Source organism: Rhincodon typus, chromosome 9, assembly GCF_021869965.1.
Source record: "Rhincodon typus isolate 14 chromosome 9, sRhiTyp1.1, whole genome shotgun sequence".
Classification (NCBI taxonomy): Eukaryota; Metazoa; Chordata; class Chondrichthyes; order Orectolobiformes; family Rhincodontidae; genus Rhincodon; species Rhincodon typus.
In genome coordinates this window covers 16556448-16572359 of record NC_063340.1, presented here as the reverse complement: position 1 = coordinate 16572359, position 15912 = coordinate 16556448, and the positions used below count along the sequence as shown (strand labels likewise).

Below are 15912 nucleotides of genomic sequence, written 5' to 3'. Positions count from 1 at the left end.
TCCAACCGTGGGTCTCCTGTTAGTGTGGCCGGAGGTCCCTCCTCCGCGCCTCCCTTCTCCCCCCCCCCCCCCCCACCCACAATCATTGGTCTGAGCATCATGCCCCATGCCCTGCAATGTGGTCTGGACTTCCTGTCCTGGACTCCTTGTTGCTGTGGTCTGAGCGCCCTGCCTGGGCCCCTGTTGGTGTGGCTGGAGTGCCCTGTCCAAATCAGTTAAGTCCGATGCTCTGCCCTGTGTATGGGTTGTTGTGCACTGTGGGCCTTGCCACAGGCCATATTAGTGAGTATCTTGACTTATCAGAATGACAAGCTTTGGATTATTTCCTAGGATTGGGTGAATGCAATTTACATGTGATGGATCAAAATTCTCTTGTCTAACAATATAACTTTACCACACAAGAACTGACAATTTTCTAATCTCAGTAACCATTGTTTGAAAGCTACTGTTGAATCTGCTTCCATTTCAGTAGCACAATTGTTGATTATTGTGTTTGCCAACCAAAAATTCTTCTTGCCTTCGTTTTGGTTCATGTGTCCCTTATCTTTGAATATGTACCATAGTTGCTGTAGCCTTTGTTGGAATTTCCATGTTGGTGATTATGAAGATAACTGTACGTGGTGAATCATAACTTGTGTGTTTATGCCATTTTGATTACCAATGCATTGCATCACTTTGTTTTGTTGTATTTGCTTGGAATTTAGTGACATTTAAAAACAAAGTGCTTGTATCTTTTTGAGAGATAGTAAGAACTGCTGATGCTGGAGTCAGAGATAACACAGTGTGGAGCTGGAGGAACACAGCAGGCCAGGCAGCAGCAGAGGAGCAGGAACGCTGATGTTTTGGGTCGGGACCTTCTGAAGAAGGGTCACTTAACCACACATTATTGGTAATGACATGATAACCTAAGTGCTTTGGAACATCCAGAAAGATGCTAAAAAGATACAAGCCAGGCAGAAGGTCCCAACCTGAAACGTCAGCTCCTCTAATGCTGCCTGGCTTGTGTCTTTTTAGCACCTTTCTGGATGTTCCAAAGTACTTAACCACGCATTAATGGTAATGACACGATAATCTATCTTCATGAAAGTTGATTGAGAGAGAAATATTGGCTAAGCCACCAGGGATAACTCCCCTATTCGTCTTTGAAATAGTGCTTGGGATCTTTTATGTCCATCTGAGGGAACAGATTAGGTCTTGGTTTAACATCTCATCTGAAAAATGGCACTCCCAACAGTGTAGCACTGCATTAGAGTGTCATCCAGGATTCAGTGCTGAAGTGTCTGGATTCCAAGGGGAATGTGCTAATGCTAGGCCATAAGCAGCATTTGGCTGGACTGTTCTTTCTGTGAACGTTAAACCTAATCTTAATGTGAAGGGGGCAATAGCTCAGGCATTTTGAGAGGTGAACCTTGAAGTATGTGTGCAGTATTTTGTAATTTATTTTTGTCCAGACTATTTGGGAAATTATCGCTGCATGTTGCAGACTAGTGAACAAGTTTCTGGCATTGTTCTTTTGGTTTATCATAGAATGCTTGAAATAACAACTGAGCATTCAGCGCTTTTAGTACGTACCACTGATTTGTTCCACAATGAACCATCTAGAACAATTGCACTGTCCTTCCTCAGACTTTTGTTTTTCCATTATCAGCAATGATCTAATTTGATTTTATAGATAACTTAATTCCTTTACTTTGACCACAGTTTAGAGTCATAGAGATGCACAACATGGGAACAGACCCTTCGGCCCAATTCATCCATGTTGACAAGACATCCTAAATTAATCTAGAGATAGTAGGAACTGCAAATGCTGGAGAATCTTATATAACAAGGTGTAGAGCTGGATGAACACAGCAGGCCAAGCAGCATCAGAGGAACAGGAAGGCTTCTTCAGGGTCTATTACTTCATTTCCGAAGAAGGGTCGAGGCCCGAAACGTCAGCCTTCCTGCTCCTCTGATGCGGCTTGGCCTGCTGTGTTCATCCAGCTCTACACCTTGTTATCTCTAAATTAATCTACTCCCATTTGTCAGCATTTCGCCCATATCACTCTTAAACCCTTCGTATTCATGTATGCATCCAGATGCCTTTTAAATGTTGTAATTTTACCAGCCTCCACCACTTGCTCTGGCAGCTCATTCCATATGCGCACCACCCTCTGCATGAAAAAGTTGCCCCTTAGGTCCCTATCTTTTCCCCCCTCAGTTTTAAACCTACTCCATCTAGTTTTGGACTTCCCTATCCTGGGAGTGAAGCCTTAACTGTTCACCGTATCCATGAGTTTATAAACTTTTATAAGGTCACCCCTTACCTCTGACACTCCAGGAAAAATAGCCCCAGCTTATTCAGCCTCTCCCTATAGCTCAAACCCTTCAACTCTGGCAACATCCTTGAAAATCTTTTCTGAACCCTTTCAAGTTTCACAATATCCTTCCTATAACTGGGAAACCAGAATTGAACACCGTATTCCAAAAGTGGCCTAACCAATGTCCTGTACAGCTGCAACATGACAGCCCAACTCCTACACTCGATGCTCTGATCAGTAAAAGCAAGCATACCAAATGCAACCTTCACTATCCTGTCTACCTGCGACACCACTTTCAAGGAATTATGATCCTGCTCTCCAAGGTCTCTTTGTTCAGCAACACTCCCCAGGACCTCACCATTAAGTGTCTAAGTCCTACTACGATTTGCCTTTCCAAAATGCAGCACCCCATGTTTATCTAAATTCAACTCCATCTGTCACCCCTCGGCCCATTGGCCCACCTGATCAAGGTGCTGTTGTACTCTAAGATAACCTTCTTGGCCATCCATTACGCCATCAATTTAGGTGTCATCTGCAAACATACTAACCATACTTCTTTATGCACATCTAGATCATTGATATAAATGACAAAAAGCCATGGACCCAGCACTGATCCTTATGGCACATCACTGGTCACAGGCTTCCAGTCTGAAAAGCAACCCTCTACCACCACCCTCTGTCTCCTACCTTCGAGCCAGTTATGTATCCAAATGGCTAATACTCCCTGTATTCCTTGTGATCTAACGTTGTTAACTAGTCTACCATGCGGAACCTTGTCAAACACATTACTGAAGTCCACATAGACCACATTCACTGCTCTGCCTTCCTCGATCCTCTTTGTCACTTTCTCAAAAAAGTCAATCAAGTTTGTGAGACATGATTTCCCATGAACAAAGCCATGTTGACTATCCCTAATCAGTCCTTGCCTTTCCAAATACATGTAAATCCTGTCCCTCAGAATTCCCACCAATAACTTGCCCACTGCTGATGTCAGGCTCACCGGTCTATAGTTCCTTGGCTTTTCCTTACCACCTTTCCTAAATAATGGCACCACGTTAGCCAACCTCCAGTCCTCCGGCACCTCACCTGTGGCTATCAATGATACAAATATCTCAGCAGGGGTCCAGCAATCACTTCCCTAGTTTCCCACAAAGTTCTGGGGTACACCTGAACCGGTCCCACGGATTTAACCGCTTTTATGCATTTTAAGACGTCCAGCACCACCACCTCTGTAATACGGACATTTTTCAAGATATTGCTATTTATTCCCCCAAGATCTCTAGCTTCTATATCCTTCTCCATAGTAAACACTGATGCAAAATACTCATTTACTATCTCGCTCATCTCCAGCAGTTCCACACATAGGCTGCCATGCTGATCTTTAATGGGCCCTTTTCTTCCTCTAGTTATTCTTTTGTCCTTAATGTATCTGTAGAATCCCTTTGGATTCTCTTAACCCTATTTGCCGAAGCTATCTCATGTCTCCTTTTTGTCCTCATGATTCCCTCTTGAGTAATTATCAAAAGATTAAAGGGCGGATAACATGGAAACGGAAATAAGTCTTTTTTTCTCATCTCCTGTTTAATTCTCTGTGTGTTCATGCCATATTGATCTTGTCACTGGATTAGTAATCCAAAGGCCCAACATTGATCCAAAACCCACGATGGCAGTTGGTGATTAGAATTTGAATTCCGGTGAAATAAATCGATTTAACAGAAGTTCTGGTTGGAAAGATAGTCACAGTTTCATGGGACCATCACCATCGAGTGGATCTGTGCTGTCTTCACCTGGTCAGACCTACATGTAACCTAGGACTCTTCAGACTACTACTTATCTTCTGAAATGGCCAAGGAAGTTACCCAAGTTTAACAAAATGTTACAAAAGAGTCAAAAAGGATTAATGCTGGACAGACAATCATTAATGCATCAGAAGCAATTATGGAAAACTCGGCCTTCTCGACCTTGCAAAGTCCTCCCTATTAACATTTGGGGCCTTGTTCCAAAATTGAGAGAACTGTCTCTCTGACTGTACATAGTCTGGACATTCGTATGGCATTGTGATCTGTCAGAGGCAGCAAAATCATATCCAACCTCAATATTTAAATTCGTGGCTCGGCGTATCCCTTGCACTACCATTCCTATCAGCCCAGGAGAACAACCCTGCTTCAATGAAGATTGCAGGAAAGGATGTCAGGAGTAACACCAGGCATACCTAGAAATTAAGTATCGGTCTGGCAAAGCTACAACATTTTACAACTTGCATGGCGAATGGGCTATACATCCTTCAACCAACAGACTATATCAAAGCTCTCCGGTTCTGCCACATTCAGTCACAAATGGTGATGGACAATAAACGAACTCACAGGAAGAGGAAGTGCCACAGATATCATAATCATCAGTGAAATGGTGGCCCAGCACACCAGTGCAATAGAAAAGGCGGAAGCATTTGCGAATATTTTCAGCTAGGCATGTGGAGTTTTGCCCCTGTCCTGACGTTCCCAGAATCACAGATGTAAATCGTAAGACAATTTAATTCTCGCCATATGTTATTGAGAAACAGCTGAAAGTATTGGATACTTTGAAAGCTATGGTCCTAGCAACATAACAGCAAGTTGTACTTTGGGATGAGTTGTGCCCCTAGCTAAGCTATCTCAGAATGGCTACAACACTGGTGTCTCCTCAGCAATATGCAATAGTGCCCAGATATATCCTGTCCATATGCAGAATAAATCCAATCTGGACAATTAATGCCTTGTCAGTTTCCTCTCAGTCATCAGCGAAATGATGAAAGCTGACGTTGACTGTGCTATCAAATGGCCCTTCCACTTCAATAACAAGGACAGGCAATGGCCTAGTGGTGTTATCACTGGACTGTTAATCCAGAGGCCCAGATAACATTCTAGGGACCCAGGTTCAAATCCTGCCATGGCAGATGGTGAAATTTGAATTCAATAAATATCTGGAATTAAGAATCCAATGATGATTGAGAATCCATTGTCGATTTTTGGAAAAACACATCTGGTTCACTAATGTCCTTCAGGGAAGACAACTGCTATCCTTACTTGGTCTGGCCTACATGTGACTCCAGACTCTCAGCAATGTGGTTGACTCTTAACTGCCCTCTGGGCAATTAGGAATGGGCAATAAAAGCTGCCTGGGCAGCAACACCCTCATCCCGTGAATGAATAAAGGAACCTCCTCACTGATGCTCAGTTTAGTATCTGTCACGACCATCCAGCATTGACCTCATTACAGCCTTGGTCCAAGCATGGACAAAAGAACTGAACTCCAGAGCTGAGGTGAGAGTGACTGCAGGACAGCATTTTATCAAGTGTGGCAACAAACTTGATCCTCTGTCACTGAATGATTTTTTTGTTGGGATATGGATTTGAATCTCACCATGGCATTTTGGTAAACATGAATTCAATAAATATTTGGAATTATTTTAAACTGCTATCCCACTGACAACCACTAACAGTTGTTGTTAAATCCCATCTGGTTCATTAATGTTATTTTAGGGAAGCAAATCTGTCATTGTGGCCTGGTCTGGTCAACATGTGACTCCAGATCCACAGCAGTGTGATTGACTCTAACTCTTAAGTGTCCTCTGAAATGGCATACCAAGCCACCCTGGATAAAACCACAACAAAATTTTTTTGAAAAATCAGTGAAACTGGATGGACCACACAACGTCCGCCTTGCCTATTGCACTGGTGTGCTGGAATGTAAAAAGCCCTTTCTTTGCTAAGCTCCAGTGAAAAAGCTCTGACTTCCTAAGTTCCTTAAGATCTAAAACCCTTTATCATTGTTACTATCTGGGGTCTCAAAGCTACTAATATTTCCTCTGTCTGATAACACTTTCATTGGAGTTCCTTTTTTCATTCAGATGCAAACCCAAGAATTTCCTTCCAAAGCAGAAGTAGCAGAGAAGGAGTCAACTTGTTAATTTTCTGATAGGTGGATTAGGAGCCAGGTTCTGTTTCAAGCAAGGTTTTAGTTTTGCATTTTAAGTATGCACCAAGTTTCTAGGAATCAAAATTTTCCTTCAAGCAAAGTTTAGTTGAAATTTGATTTATTGGCTGTGAGTTCAAAACATGTTATAACTGAGGGACTTCTCATGGTGAGTTGGACTTCTGATATAACCAAGCTGAAAAGAGGGGAGAGTTTTGAAAATGAGACTCCAGAGTACCAGAATATTAGATCGAGTAGAGTTCTGCCCTATTTTAAGATGTTAAAGCATCTGCGCTCAGGATGGTTGGAGGCCCTTCAAAAGGCCTCCACTATCTGGAAGTAAAGGGAAGACCCAAGAAACCTCAGTCCTTGCCTGAATCTTTGAAACAGTTGTCAGCCAAAGCAGTTAATCTTCCAATTTCAGATAAGTATCTGCCTTGGCTTGATTAGGATGTAAATCTAATGAGTATGGAAGGCAAGTGGATTTAAACAGTTCTGCTGGATAATACGTAAAGGTAAAGTTGCCAAAGTCTTACCAGACAATAGGGCTGTTCTCTCATTTAAAGAGAGATAACTGGTGGTAGTTTAGCCTAAGGGTCACCAACCTCAGGCGAGGAGAGAGGTTAAGAGCACGAATATGGTAGCCTCAGCTGGTGCGGGAATTGAACCCACACTGTTGGCTTCTCTCTGGTCACAAAGCAACCGTCCAGCCAGCTGAGTTAACTAGATTCGAAGTAACTTGAGTTAAATGTACTTTTAATATGTTTGACATAACTCTGTTTATAATAGTGCAGGTATAAGGATTCATGATCTATGACTTTTAGTATATTGAGGTAGTATACTACTATTTTGCAATGAAAAATTATATAAATTTCAACCATGAACCTTGTACTTTCATTCTTTAGTAAATACTTGGGTATTTTGATTCTTAAAAAATGTAGTTACTGGTCTCTATCAAGATTATAACACTAATGTATTTGAGCACGAATATTCTTTTCTCTTATGAATACCTTTTAAAATCTTCGTGTTTAAAGTTTATTTCTTTTCCTTGTTCTTGCTTTCAAAGTATATGAAACCTCTTTCTACCTTGAACTGCAGCTGTCACCTGTCTAACTGATGCTGTCTCTCTATCTTTCATATTCTAAGATCCCCAAGGCTATACCTTCTACTTCCAAGGCATCAGCAAATATAAATGCTGATGCCTCCGTTTCTAAGTTCAGATCAGTTATTCTTGGATAATAAGAGCAATTCCCAACATATTCCTTTATGGAACACTATTCACTGTATCTTCCTCTAACCAAGTTTTTCAGCAGATTCCTGATTCCCTTTAATTTCAAGTGACCAGATATTTCCTATGAGTCTCTTCCAGTGCATATTACACAAGCAATTTTTTAATCCATACACCACATCCACTGCATTTCTGTCGAATTCTTTTGTTATTTCTTCAAATATTTCTACAAGATTGTTCAAGTACGACCTGCCTTTGGACTTTTGTGCTGACTGGTTTTGGATTAGCTCATTTTTCGCTATGACCTTAATTTTTTCCTATATTGTGGATTCATTAATTTGGCAACAACTAAACTGGCACACATTTCCTTTCCACAGAATTTTGGAAAATTATATTTATAACTGCCTCAATCAGAATCCTACAATTTAAACTATCAGGTCCGTACAGGTGTCTCTATTGCAATTGAAAATGCTCTCAACTAATTACCCCTGTCTGAATAGCTTGCCTTTTTTGCTATGAATGAGCTGCAGTCTCATCATTGCCTTCTGATTGAAATGAATCTTTTCGCATGTTTCATCTTGTGTGATTTCGTAATATTATTCTGAGTCCTGGCTTTCTCCAATGTTTGCCCTTTAAGTGCTAGCACCACAGAAGTTTACAGCACACAAGGAAGCGATTTGCCTCTGTGTCTGTCTTGGCTCTTTAGAACAATCTAAAAACATTCCAGCTATTCTATACACTCCCAAGTTGCATATTTTGCTTTGCTTCATATACCGAACTTTACGTTTTGAGTGGTCTCTGTCTCAAGCACTTACCACGGCTAAGTATTCCATCCTACAATGGAACTAATATCCTCTAACATATCTCTCATATTATCATTCTTATCTATCCCCTCCTACACCCCCTTCAAACTAGAGGAAATTGTCTTTTCTGTGTATCTTATCAAGAATTTTTTTTCAACAAACAATCTGAATGAAATCTCCTGGCCTTTTCTACTTGAATAGAAGCAATTCCAATCCCTCAAGTATTTTCTCATTGCTGTAGGTTCATCACCCTGTTAGCTTCTTGGCAAATATTTGCTCTGTCTGGCACCAATGTCCCTTTTTCACAGTATTCCAAAACTGAACTGTTGGCATGTGCAAATTTATTATGATGGTGGGGAATAGGAAGGGAGTTTGGAACAAGGTTGTCCAAAAAGGGTGCTGTCCATCTAGTGTTAAAAATTACAGATAAGTGAAAATGATCGATATTACAATGAGCTAGTCCTCCAAATACAGGCCAATTCTCTCCATGGTGTGCTTCTGGTTGACTCAGTAGGAAGAAAAGTGCTGCCTTTGGAGGGGGAATTGTGGGGAACAAGCTGCCACTTCAGGAAGAAAAGTCTGCTGGGTAGGATGGGGGGAGGGTGCAGAGGAAAGTGTCTGTCAAGTGGCATGGGGTGGCAAAGGCTTCGAGTAACTTGAGAGAAATGGGAAAACACAATATGAAAGGCAACATACTTCTGACCACATTTTCATGAATTCCCTGCTAAGGCAACCACAGTGTCATTGTTAGTTAAATGCAACATCTTTGCTAGGCCCCAGTCCCTTTCCCTTCTCTAGTTTGACACTCTCTTACTCTGCTTATTAAGTTAAAAGGCAATAAAAGGGTTTTTGTTTTTAGTTAGCTCTGTTGTTCAATACTTTTCAATGGTCGTGTTTATTAATAACTCTCTTAAATTATAAATTTATTGCTTTGACATTTTTCCTCAGCATGTTTTATATTTTCTTCATAGTTCCACTTTTTTAAAATGCATGTTGACTGTTGTGCCAAACCTAATGTTTCTGGAATTTGCTTATCAGCCCTTTACGTGAGGGGAAAAATAATCAAATGTGGCCCTTCACATGAAAAGGTTGGGCACTCCTGATTTAGAAACTGAAAGTAACAAGAATGGGGAGTTGGCTTTTTTGCTGTGCTAAGCATTTTGTGATATTGGAGGAAGAAAATGCTTTTTGCTGAATGTGAGGAGGTTAACAGGTGTTGAATCACTGACTCTGTAAAAGTTTTCCCAATGTTTTTCTCTGATCAGATCTTGATTATATTAAGTAGCCCCTTACTCATGTTTCTCTAAAAGTGGAGGTTGGAATATTTTGGAATTGAGAGGTTTGATAAAATTCTTAGTGTTGGAGACCACACAAAGCTGCTTAAATCATGGACATAGTTGGACTATATGAAAACGCAGCAGGTTCTGTGGAAAGACCAGGCTGAGGAATGACTTAAAGACAGGAGTGTACAATGTTGCTCTCAAATCCAACAATTGATTTATACAAATGGGAAACTGTAAGTAAGACAGTGTGAGGTATTTAAGGTGACAATTCTTAAGGCGAGACTCTAATAATCTTTAAGTGGAATGGAGCTGTGAGTGAGATGCTGTTGTCTAACCATCCCAGGTGAGCAGTGTGTTGCAGTGTAATAGGCTTGCTTAAATTTGCTTCAGCATTTTACCATGGGCAATATTCTGTTAATGGTTTTGTATGCTTCGTAAGAGTGAATCGTTCAGGAAGGCATAGAGTGCTTTTTTCTTAAAAACTTTTCTGTCTTTAAATTGTAATGGGAAATCCTGAAGGAAGAAGTTGAGAAGTTTTTTTTAAATCGAAGATTTTTAAGATTAAGTTATAAATTTTAAAACAAGTTTGAGGAAATGGTGTGGTTTTCAAATTTGAATTCTTCAAGACAATGTCAGCAATGGGAAGGTGGGAAGGAAAGTCAATTAAATGTCTTTTAAAATATATATATTACAAATTAATTTGAGTTAATATATTTCCTAATTCCCCTCTTGATCATCTATGTAGACAGATTTCTTCTGAATTTGGGAGATGCGGTTGAGAGGACCAGGAGCAGGAGTCAGTAACCTGGGAAGAATGAGTCAATCTGAGGTAAATGAAGATAAAAGACAAACTTGCACTTAAAACATCTTTTGCAATTCGGAACATTCCAAATGCTTTACAGCCAATGAAGCGCTTTTGAACTGTAGTCACTGTTGTAATAGGAAATGCAGCAGTCATTATACATGCACAGCAAGCTTCTACAAACAGTGACGTGAAATTGATTTTGATTGAGCATTGGCTGGTTCATTAGGGAACTTTTCAAAGTAGCGTGATGGGATCTTTTATGTTCTCTGCAGAGGACAGACTGAACCTCTGACAATGCAGCATTCCCTCAATTCTGTGCTGGAATGGGAATCATGGATTATGTTCTCCAGTCCCTGTAAACTGTAAGGCTAAAAGTAGTGATATTAAGCATGATAGAAAGTATGACAGTGAGTTGCAAAACATGACTAAAGGATGGAAAATTGTCAGGATACCAGTGTTGTACTTTTAGGAGAGTCGTAAGGTCTGTGAGACATTTCATATATGAAAACAGCACACTGACTTGATTTTAGTTCACTGTTTGTGTCATACTTCCCTTCTACACCTTGGGTCATGCTGAAAAAGCAAGATTTTATATGACAATTTCTTGCAGTTGATATTGAGATTTAGTAATTGTGATCCACTCATAAAGGGTAATTAATGCAAATTAATGAGAAATTTGAAGTAGAGTGGAAGTGAGTGGTCATTTCTTTTCATTTCAACCTGTTAACTACAGAAACAAAATACATTTCATCATAACAAATTTAGCAAGAACAATTTAATTCATATTTTATGTTCAAAGCCTCTGCCTTTGTCAGAAGTCTATGATGAGAACTCATGCATTCCTGTAAGATCTTTCTTTGTTGAAAATATTGGTTGCATTGTGTATTGCTTTTCCTCCTGCATCACGGGTATTCTCTTGAGTGAAAGTGAAAGGCTGGTGTCCTCTTGTGCAAGTTCAGATATGTCCATTTGTGGGAAAAGAAAGCATGCAGAAATACGACTCGACAAAGCAATGAATATTAAGTTTTCTAGACAAGTTTGATATTTAATTTAGTGTGCTGTTTTTTGTTCAACTTGATATGCAATGCTTAAATTTTACTTATAGTCAATATTTAACTCTCAACCAACAGCCAAGTAAACAAACTAAAACTGTTTTAGTTACATTGCTGTCTATGGGACCTTATGAAAAATTGATTACCATGCTTGCTACATTACAATATGACTGTATTTCAATCGTACTTTGTCGGCAGTGAAGCAGTTTGGCTCTGTATATCCAAATCTTTCTCTCTGATTCAGTCAGAGAGAGGGAGAAACAGCAATTGAGTTTATTTTCACTTAACAACATTTAATTCCAGAACACTGATTGCAAAAATTATATTTATTGCAATTTATTTTTCTTAGTGGTATAATTGTCTCTGAGCTCGTGATTTCAGGGTTTCTACCCCTTGCCACCACCCACCCCCCCCAAAAAAAAATCAAGAATTAAACTTAGCTGGAAGAGACAGTTGAATTTCTGGTCTGTGTTTTGCTGAGTGTATTTTCATTAAGCTTTTGGTTTCTGCCAATTGGTTAGTGTTTGCCCACATCAATCATGGCAAAACTCCAATCCTTAGGCACTGAACTGGAAAAGCCGAACATATTTGAGTTATGATCTGTAATGCGCTACCTAAAAACCAGCTTCAGTAATAGTAGGTTCAAAACAGAATGGATATGGAAAGGGAAACCAATGCAAGGGGAAAGAGCAGGGGTCTTGGACTAATTAGGTAGCTTTTTCAAATAGTCACCACTGACTGTTAGACAAATGGGTGGCAAAATTCTACAGTAAAATACTTTGGGTGAGATTACTGAATTCTTCTTGACTAAAGCCTAAAAACAATGTTAAATCATTAGCTTGGGTATTTTTATCTCAGGTGTATAATCTTATCTGAGCTTGATATTACCTTTGTTTAGGATTGAGGATAAGGCAAGCCATTCAGAGAATTTGCCACTGGAATTTTCAGGCACTGAACTATTTTCAAAGTAGCCCAAAAAGTGCTGACTGAGTAAAGCAGTTTTGATCTTTTAGGGTCGGGACAGTTTTAATGGTGGTGAAGAATTAACCACAACCTGTAATGTGATGGTAGGGACATGGCATATTCAGTCCTGCTCTTAACTTTTTATTAGTCTTATTAATTGAATTCTAGCAAAGTAAGATTTTGAAATTTTGCATTTAAATTCAACAAATGAGCATTGAAAATAAACATCACTTTAAGTCCACATTTGTGGTCCCAATTGCAGAGCTTTCTCGTTTCTATTCATTCATGTGTCTTCTGCATAAAATGTGCACATGATCTCACGAGAGATTTCACTTTTTCTTTTTCACATTGCTGACAATTATTGCAGAGTCATTAGTTCTTCCACACTGTTCACTTTAAATGGAAAAAGTAGTTTGACATTAAAAATGTAAAAATAATTGAGAGAAGTATTATTCAAGCTCCAGCATTTGGAAGACTAGCTTGTGAAAATTGCCGTAAAAGAAAAAATTATAGAATATTTGTCGCTCAGACAGAGTAAATTTGGCCCTCTAAGCCCGTGTGGGCTCTCTGCCAGAATAGTTTAGCTAGTCTTGCTCCTGGTCCTCTTCCTGTAGCCCTGTAAATTTCTTGGAAGCCAACCTTTAATCTGCATCTACCAACATTTCAAGGAATGTATTTTGGAGCCTAACCACTCACTGCATTTGAAACAAAGTGTTTCCTCATTTCACCTTTGGCTTCTTTTGCTTTATGCCCCTATCCTATGGTTATTGATCTTTCCACCAATGGAGAGAGTTTCTTTGTATCTATTCTATGTAAGTTCATCATGATTTTGAACACCTCTATAAATCCCATCTCAACTTGCTCTTCTCTAACAAGATGAAACCAGCTCCCTCAGTCTATCTACAAAAATAGGTAATTTTTCATTCTTGTCATTCTTGTAAAATTTTTCTGGTTCCTCTCATGAACCCTTATTTTTAAAGCTACAGTCATAGAATTGACACACTGCTCCAACTGGGGACAAACCAATGTCTCATAAAGGTTCTTCATAATTTCCTTTTTCTTGATGGGGGAGGTGGGATTGCAGAGTGGTAATGACATACAGTAAACTTTGTTTTAACTGGCAAAAACTTACATACGTCAAATACCGTGATGTCCGAGTATTTGTGCTATAAGTAAAGTATAACAGTGATGTGTATATCCCCGTATTACATTTCAATTACTGACAGTGTTTTTATGTTGTTTTTAAGGAGATGTGTTGATGTCTTTTCTTAGATTTTTGAGGGATCTTCATCTCTTGAAGCTTTGCTTTGTCAGGGTTTATTGTGGTTACGCATACCTCTTGATCATGTGGAATATTTAGTCAGCTGGCACACTCCTGGCCCCATAGGTGCTGGTTATTAAAAGGTTTGCTGTTTTTATATTGTTTATTGAGTTTGGATTTTAGTATAGTGGCATATGAGGTTAGTTGCTTTTCTGAAGCATTTTTATTTTGAAAACTAGTTTAAACAGTGACAGAATCCAATTTGTTGTCAGAGAGCAGAGACTGTCTGGAGTGCTAATGGAAGAATGTTTGTAATGTGCTGGAGTGTATAAACATTAAGGGCCATTAGCTTGTTTTTGATTCAGGATAATCAAGTACTGAGTTTAATTTAGAAAATCTAAAGATTAACTTGAGCAATTCGGAACAGTCCTGACTGCGGTCAGGAGCAAAAATGGTTTTCTGTCTTTTCTTTTCAAAAAAAGAGTTTTTAGAACAGTTTGGCAAAAGCACAGTTGCCTCAGTAGAAAAGGTTAGTTTATGCAATTTCCAGAAGAAGAATGTTTGGTTAGAAATCCACAGTTTCTTTAAAAGCTAAGAGAGTCTCGGCTGTCTCTTTTGTGCAAATTCACATCAAAATTCTTCGCTGTGGACTGTGTAGTACTAGGGCAAATCAGCTATGTTACTATTTGAAAGCTCAAGCCAAGGAATTGATAGAAACAAGAGAGAAAAGAACAAAACTAGCAAATAGAAAAGAAACCAGATGTATGAGAGATTAGGATCTACAGTAGCGGAACTCTGCATTGATGTGACGGCTGTAAAGTGCATAGTGGAAGGATGATGTTTAGTTCCTTGAGTTTCCTTTGAACAGTAAAGGTTGAGGGCAGAAAGGGCTATCCAGAAGATAGGTAGAAAATTGAAAAGACAAGCTGCTCAAGGAAACCATGTCATGGGCAATGAAAACAGTATTTGAATTGAAAGGATAAGTCAGTCATTATTTTACCTGTAAGGAGTGTTTGGGGCCTTGACGGTTATTCGAAGGAGGTATGAGGCAGGTGTTATGTCTCCTGTGCTTGTGTGGGGGGAGGAAAAAAACAACTACAGGAAGGGAATTGATGTTGGCCATGATTAAAGAGTAGACCAAGATCTTGGGGAGGAAATTGTCCCATTGGAATACTGGGATGGGGGTGGGGTGATGTGGCGGAAGGAAAATGTGTTTGGCATCACATTGCAGGTGGTGGAAATGACAGATGATCCATTGAATTGTGAATCTGGTGCTCATTTAATACCACAACTATGATGTCAACTTTTATGTGCACATATCCTCTTTCGTTCCTAATTATTCCCAAGCATCTTCTTACTGTTCTTGGTATTCGTATATCTAAAGTAAACTTTTTAAATTCACTTTTATGTATGCTGCCACTCTTTTCTCAAATGCTTTCTTTGTGTTTTTTTTTAAACTTTTCCCCTATGAACTTTATATAGTCAGCTTAGTTCACCTGTGTATTAACAATACGATATGTATCTAACAGTAACCACTCTTCCTGCTTCATCTTACTCTCTGTTTTGTTAATCATTGAACTGTGGCTTTGAGTTGCCTTTTCACTCTTTTTCTTCACCATCACCAACCCCCAAAAATAAAAAAGGAATGTACCTAATTTTATCCAAGCCATCTCTTCTTTAACGGTGATCTAAAGTTCTGTTATGGTTTAGCCTACCAAGCTTGGACTCCAGTTTACCCAGGACAGATCTAATCTGATCCTACTGAGGCTAAATCTCCTCAAATTGCTCTCAATTGCTTCTTCTTTTACCATATGGTTTAGGCAATTTATGGAAATGGGAGTGGTGGAGTTTGGTCTTTGTTGGTCAGCATAGACATAGTGGGCTGAAGAGCTGTTTCTATGCTGTGTGACTCTGTATAACGCTTATGATCCCTGACCCCCAAGTGTTCACCTACTAATGCTTGTTTCACTTAACCAAATTCATTTCCGAATATCAGATCCAGAAACATCTTCATTATTGGGTCAGAAATGTAGTGCGAAAGAAAATTCTCCTCAATGTGCTTCAGTAGCATCTTTCCTGCCCATACTTTATACTATTATTGCCCCAGTTTATATTAGGATAGTGACATCCCTCGTTATCACCATTCTTTGGATTTTGTACTTCTCTGTAATTTCCTTGCGCTTTTGCACATGCATCTTTCCCATTAGTCAGTGGCCAATAAAGTATATCCATTAGAGTAACAACAGCTCTGTTCCATCTTAGTTCT

The 15912-nt window shown here is 39.4% G+C and overlaps 1 protein-coding gene across 9 annotated transcripts in view; it reads left to right on the top strand.

Moving 5' to 3' along the window:
- The window catches only part of tab2 (TGF-beta activated kinase 1 (MAP3K7) binding protein 2), a 38914-nt gene that overhangs the window by 5569 nt on the left and 17433 nt on the right, over positions 1-15912 (top strand). For 6 of the 9 annotated variants that reach the window (XM_048600688.1, XM_048600692.1, XM_048600696.1 and 3 more), the window contains exon 2: positions 10311-10394. The exons of 1 other annotated variant lie outside the window; for it this stretch is intronic. The gene's annotated coding sequence lies outside the window, so the exon portion shown is untranslated. The remainder of the gene's footprint in view (positions 1-10310; positions 10395-15912) is intronic. 2 more of the 9 variants (XM_048600689.1, XM_048600693.1) reach the window with 1 other exon arrangement.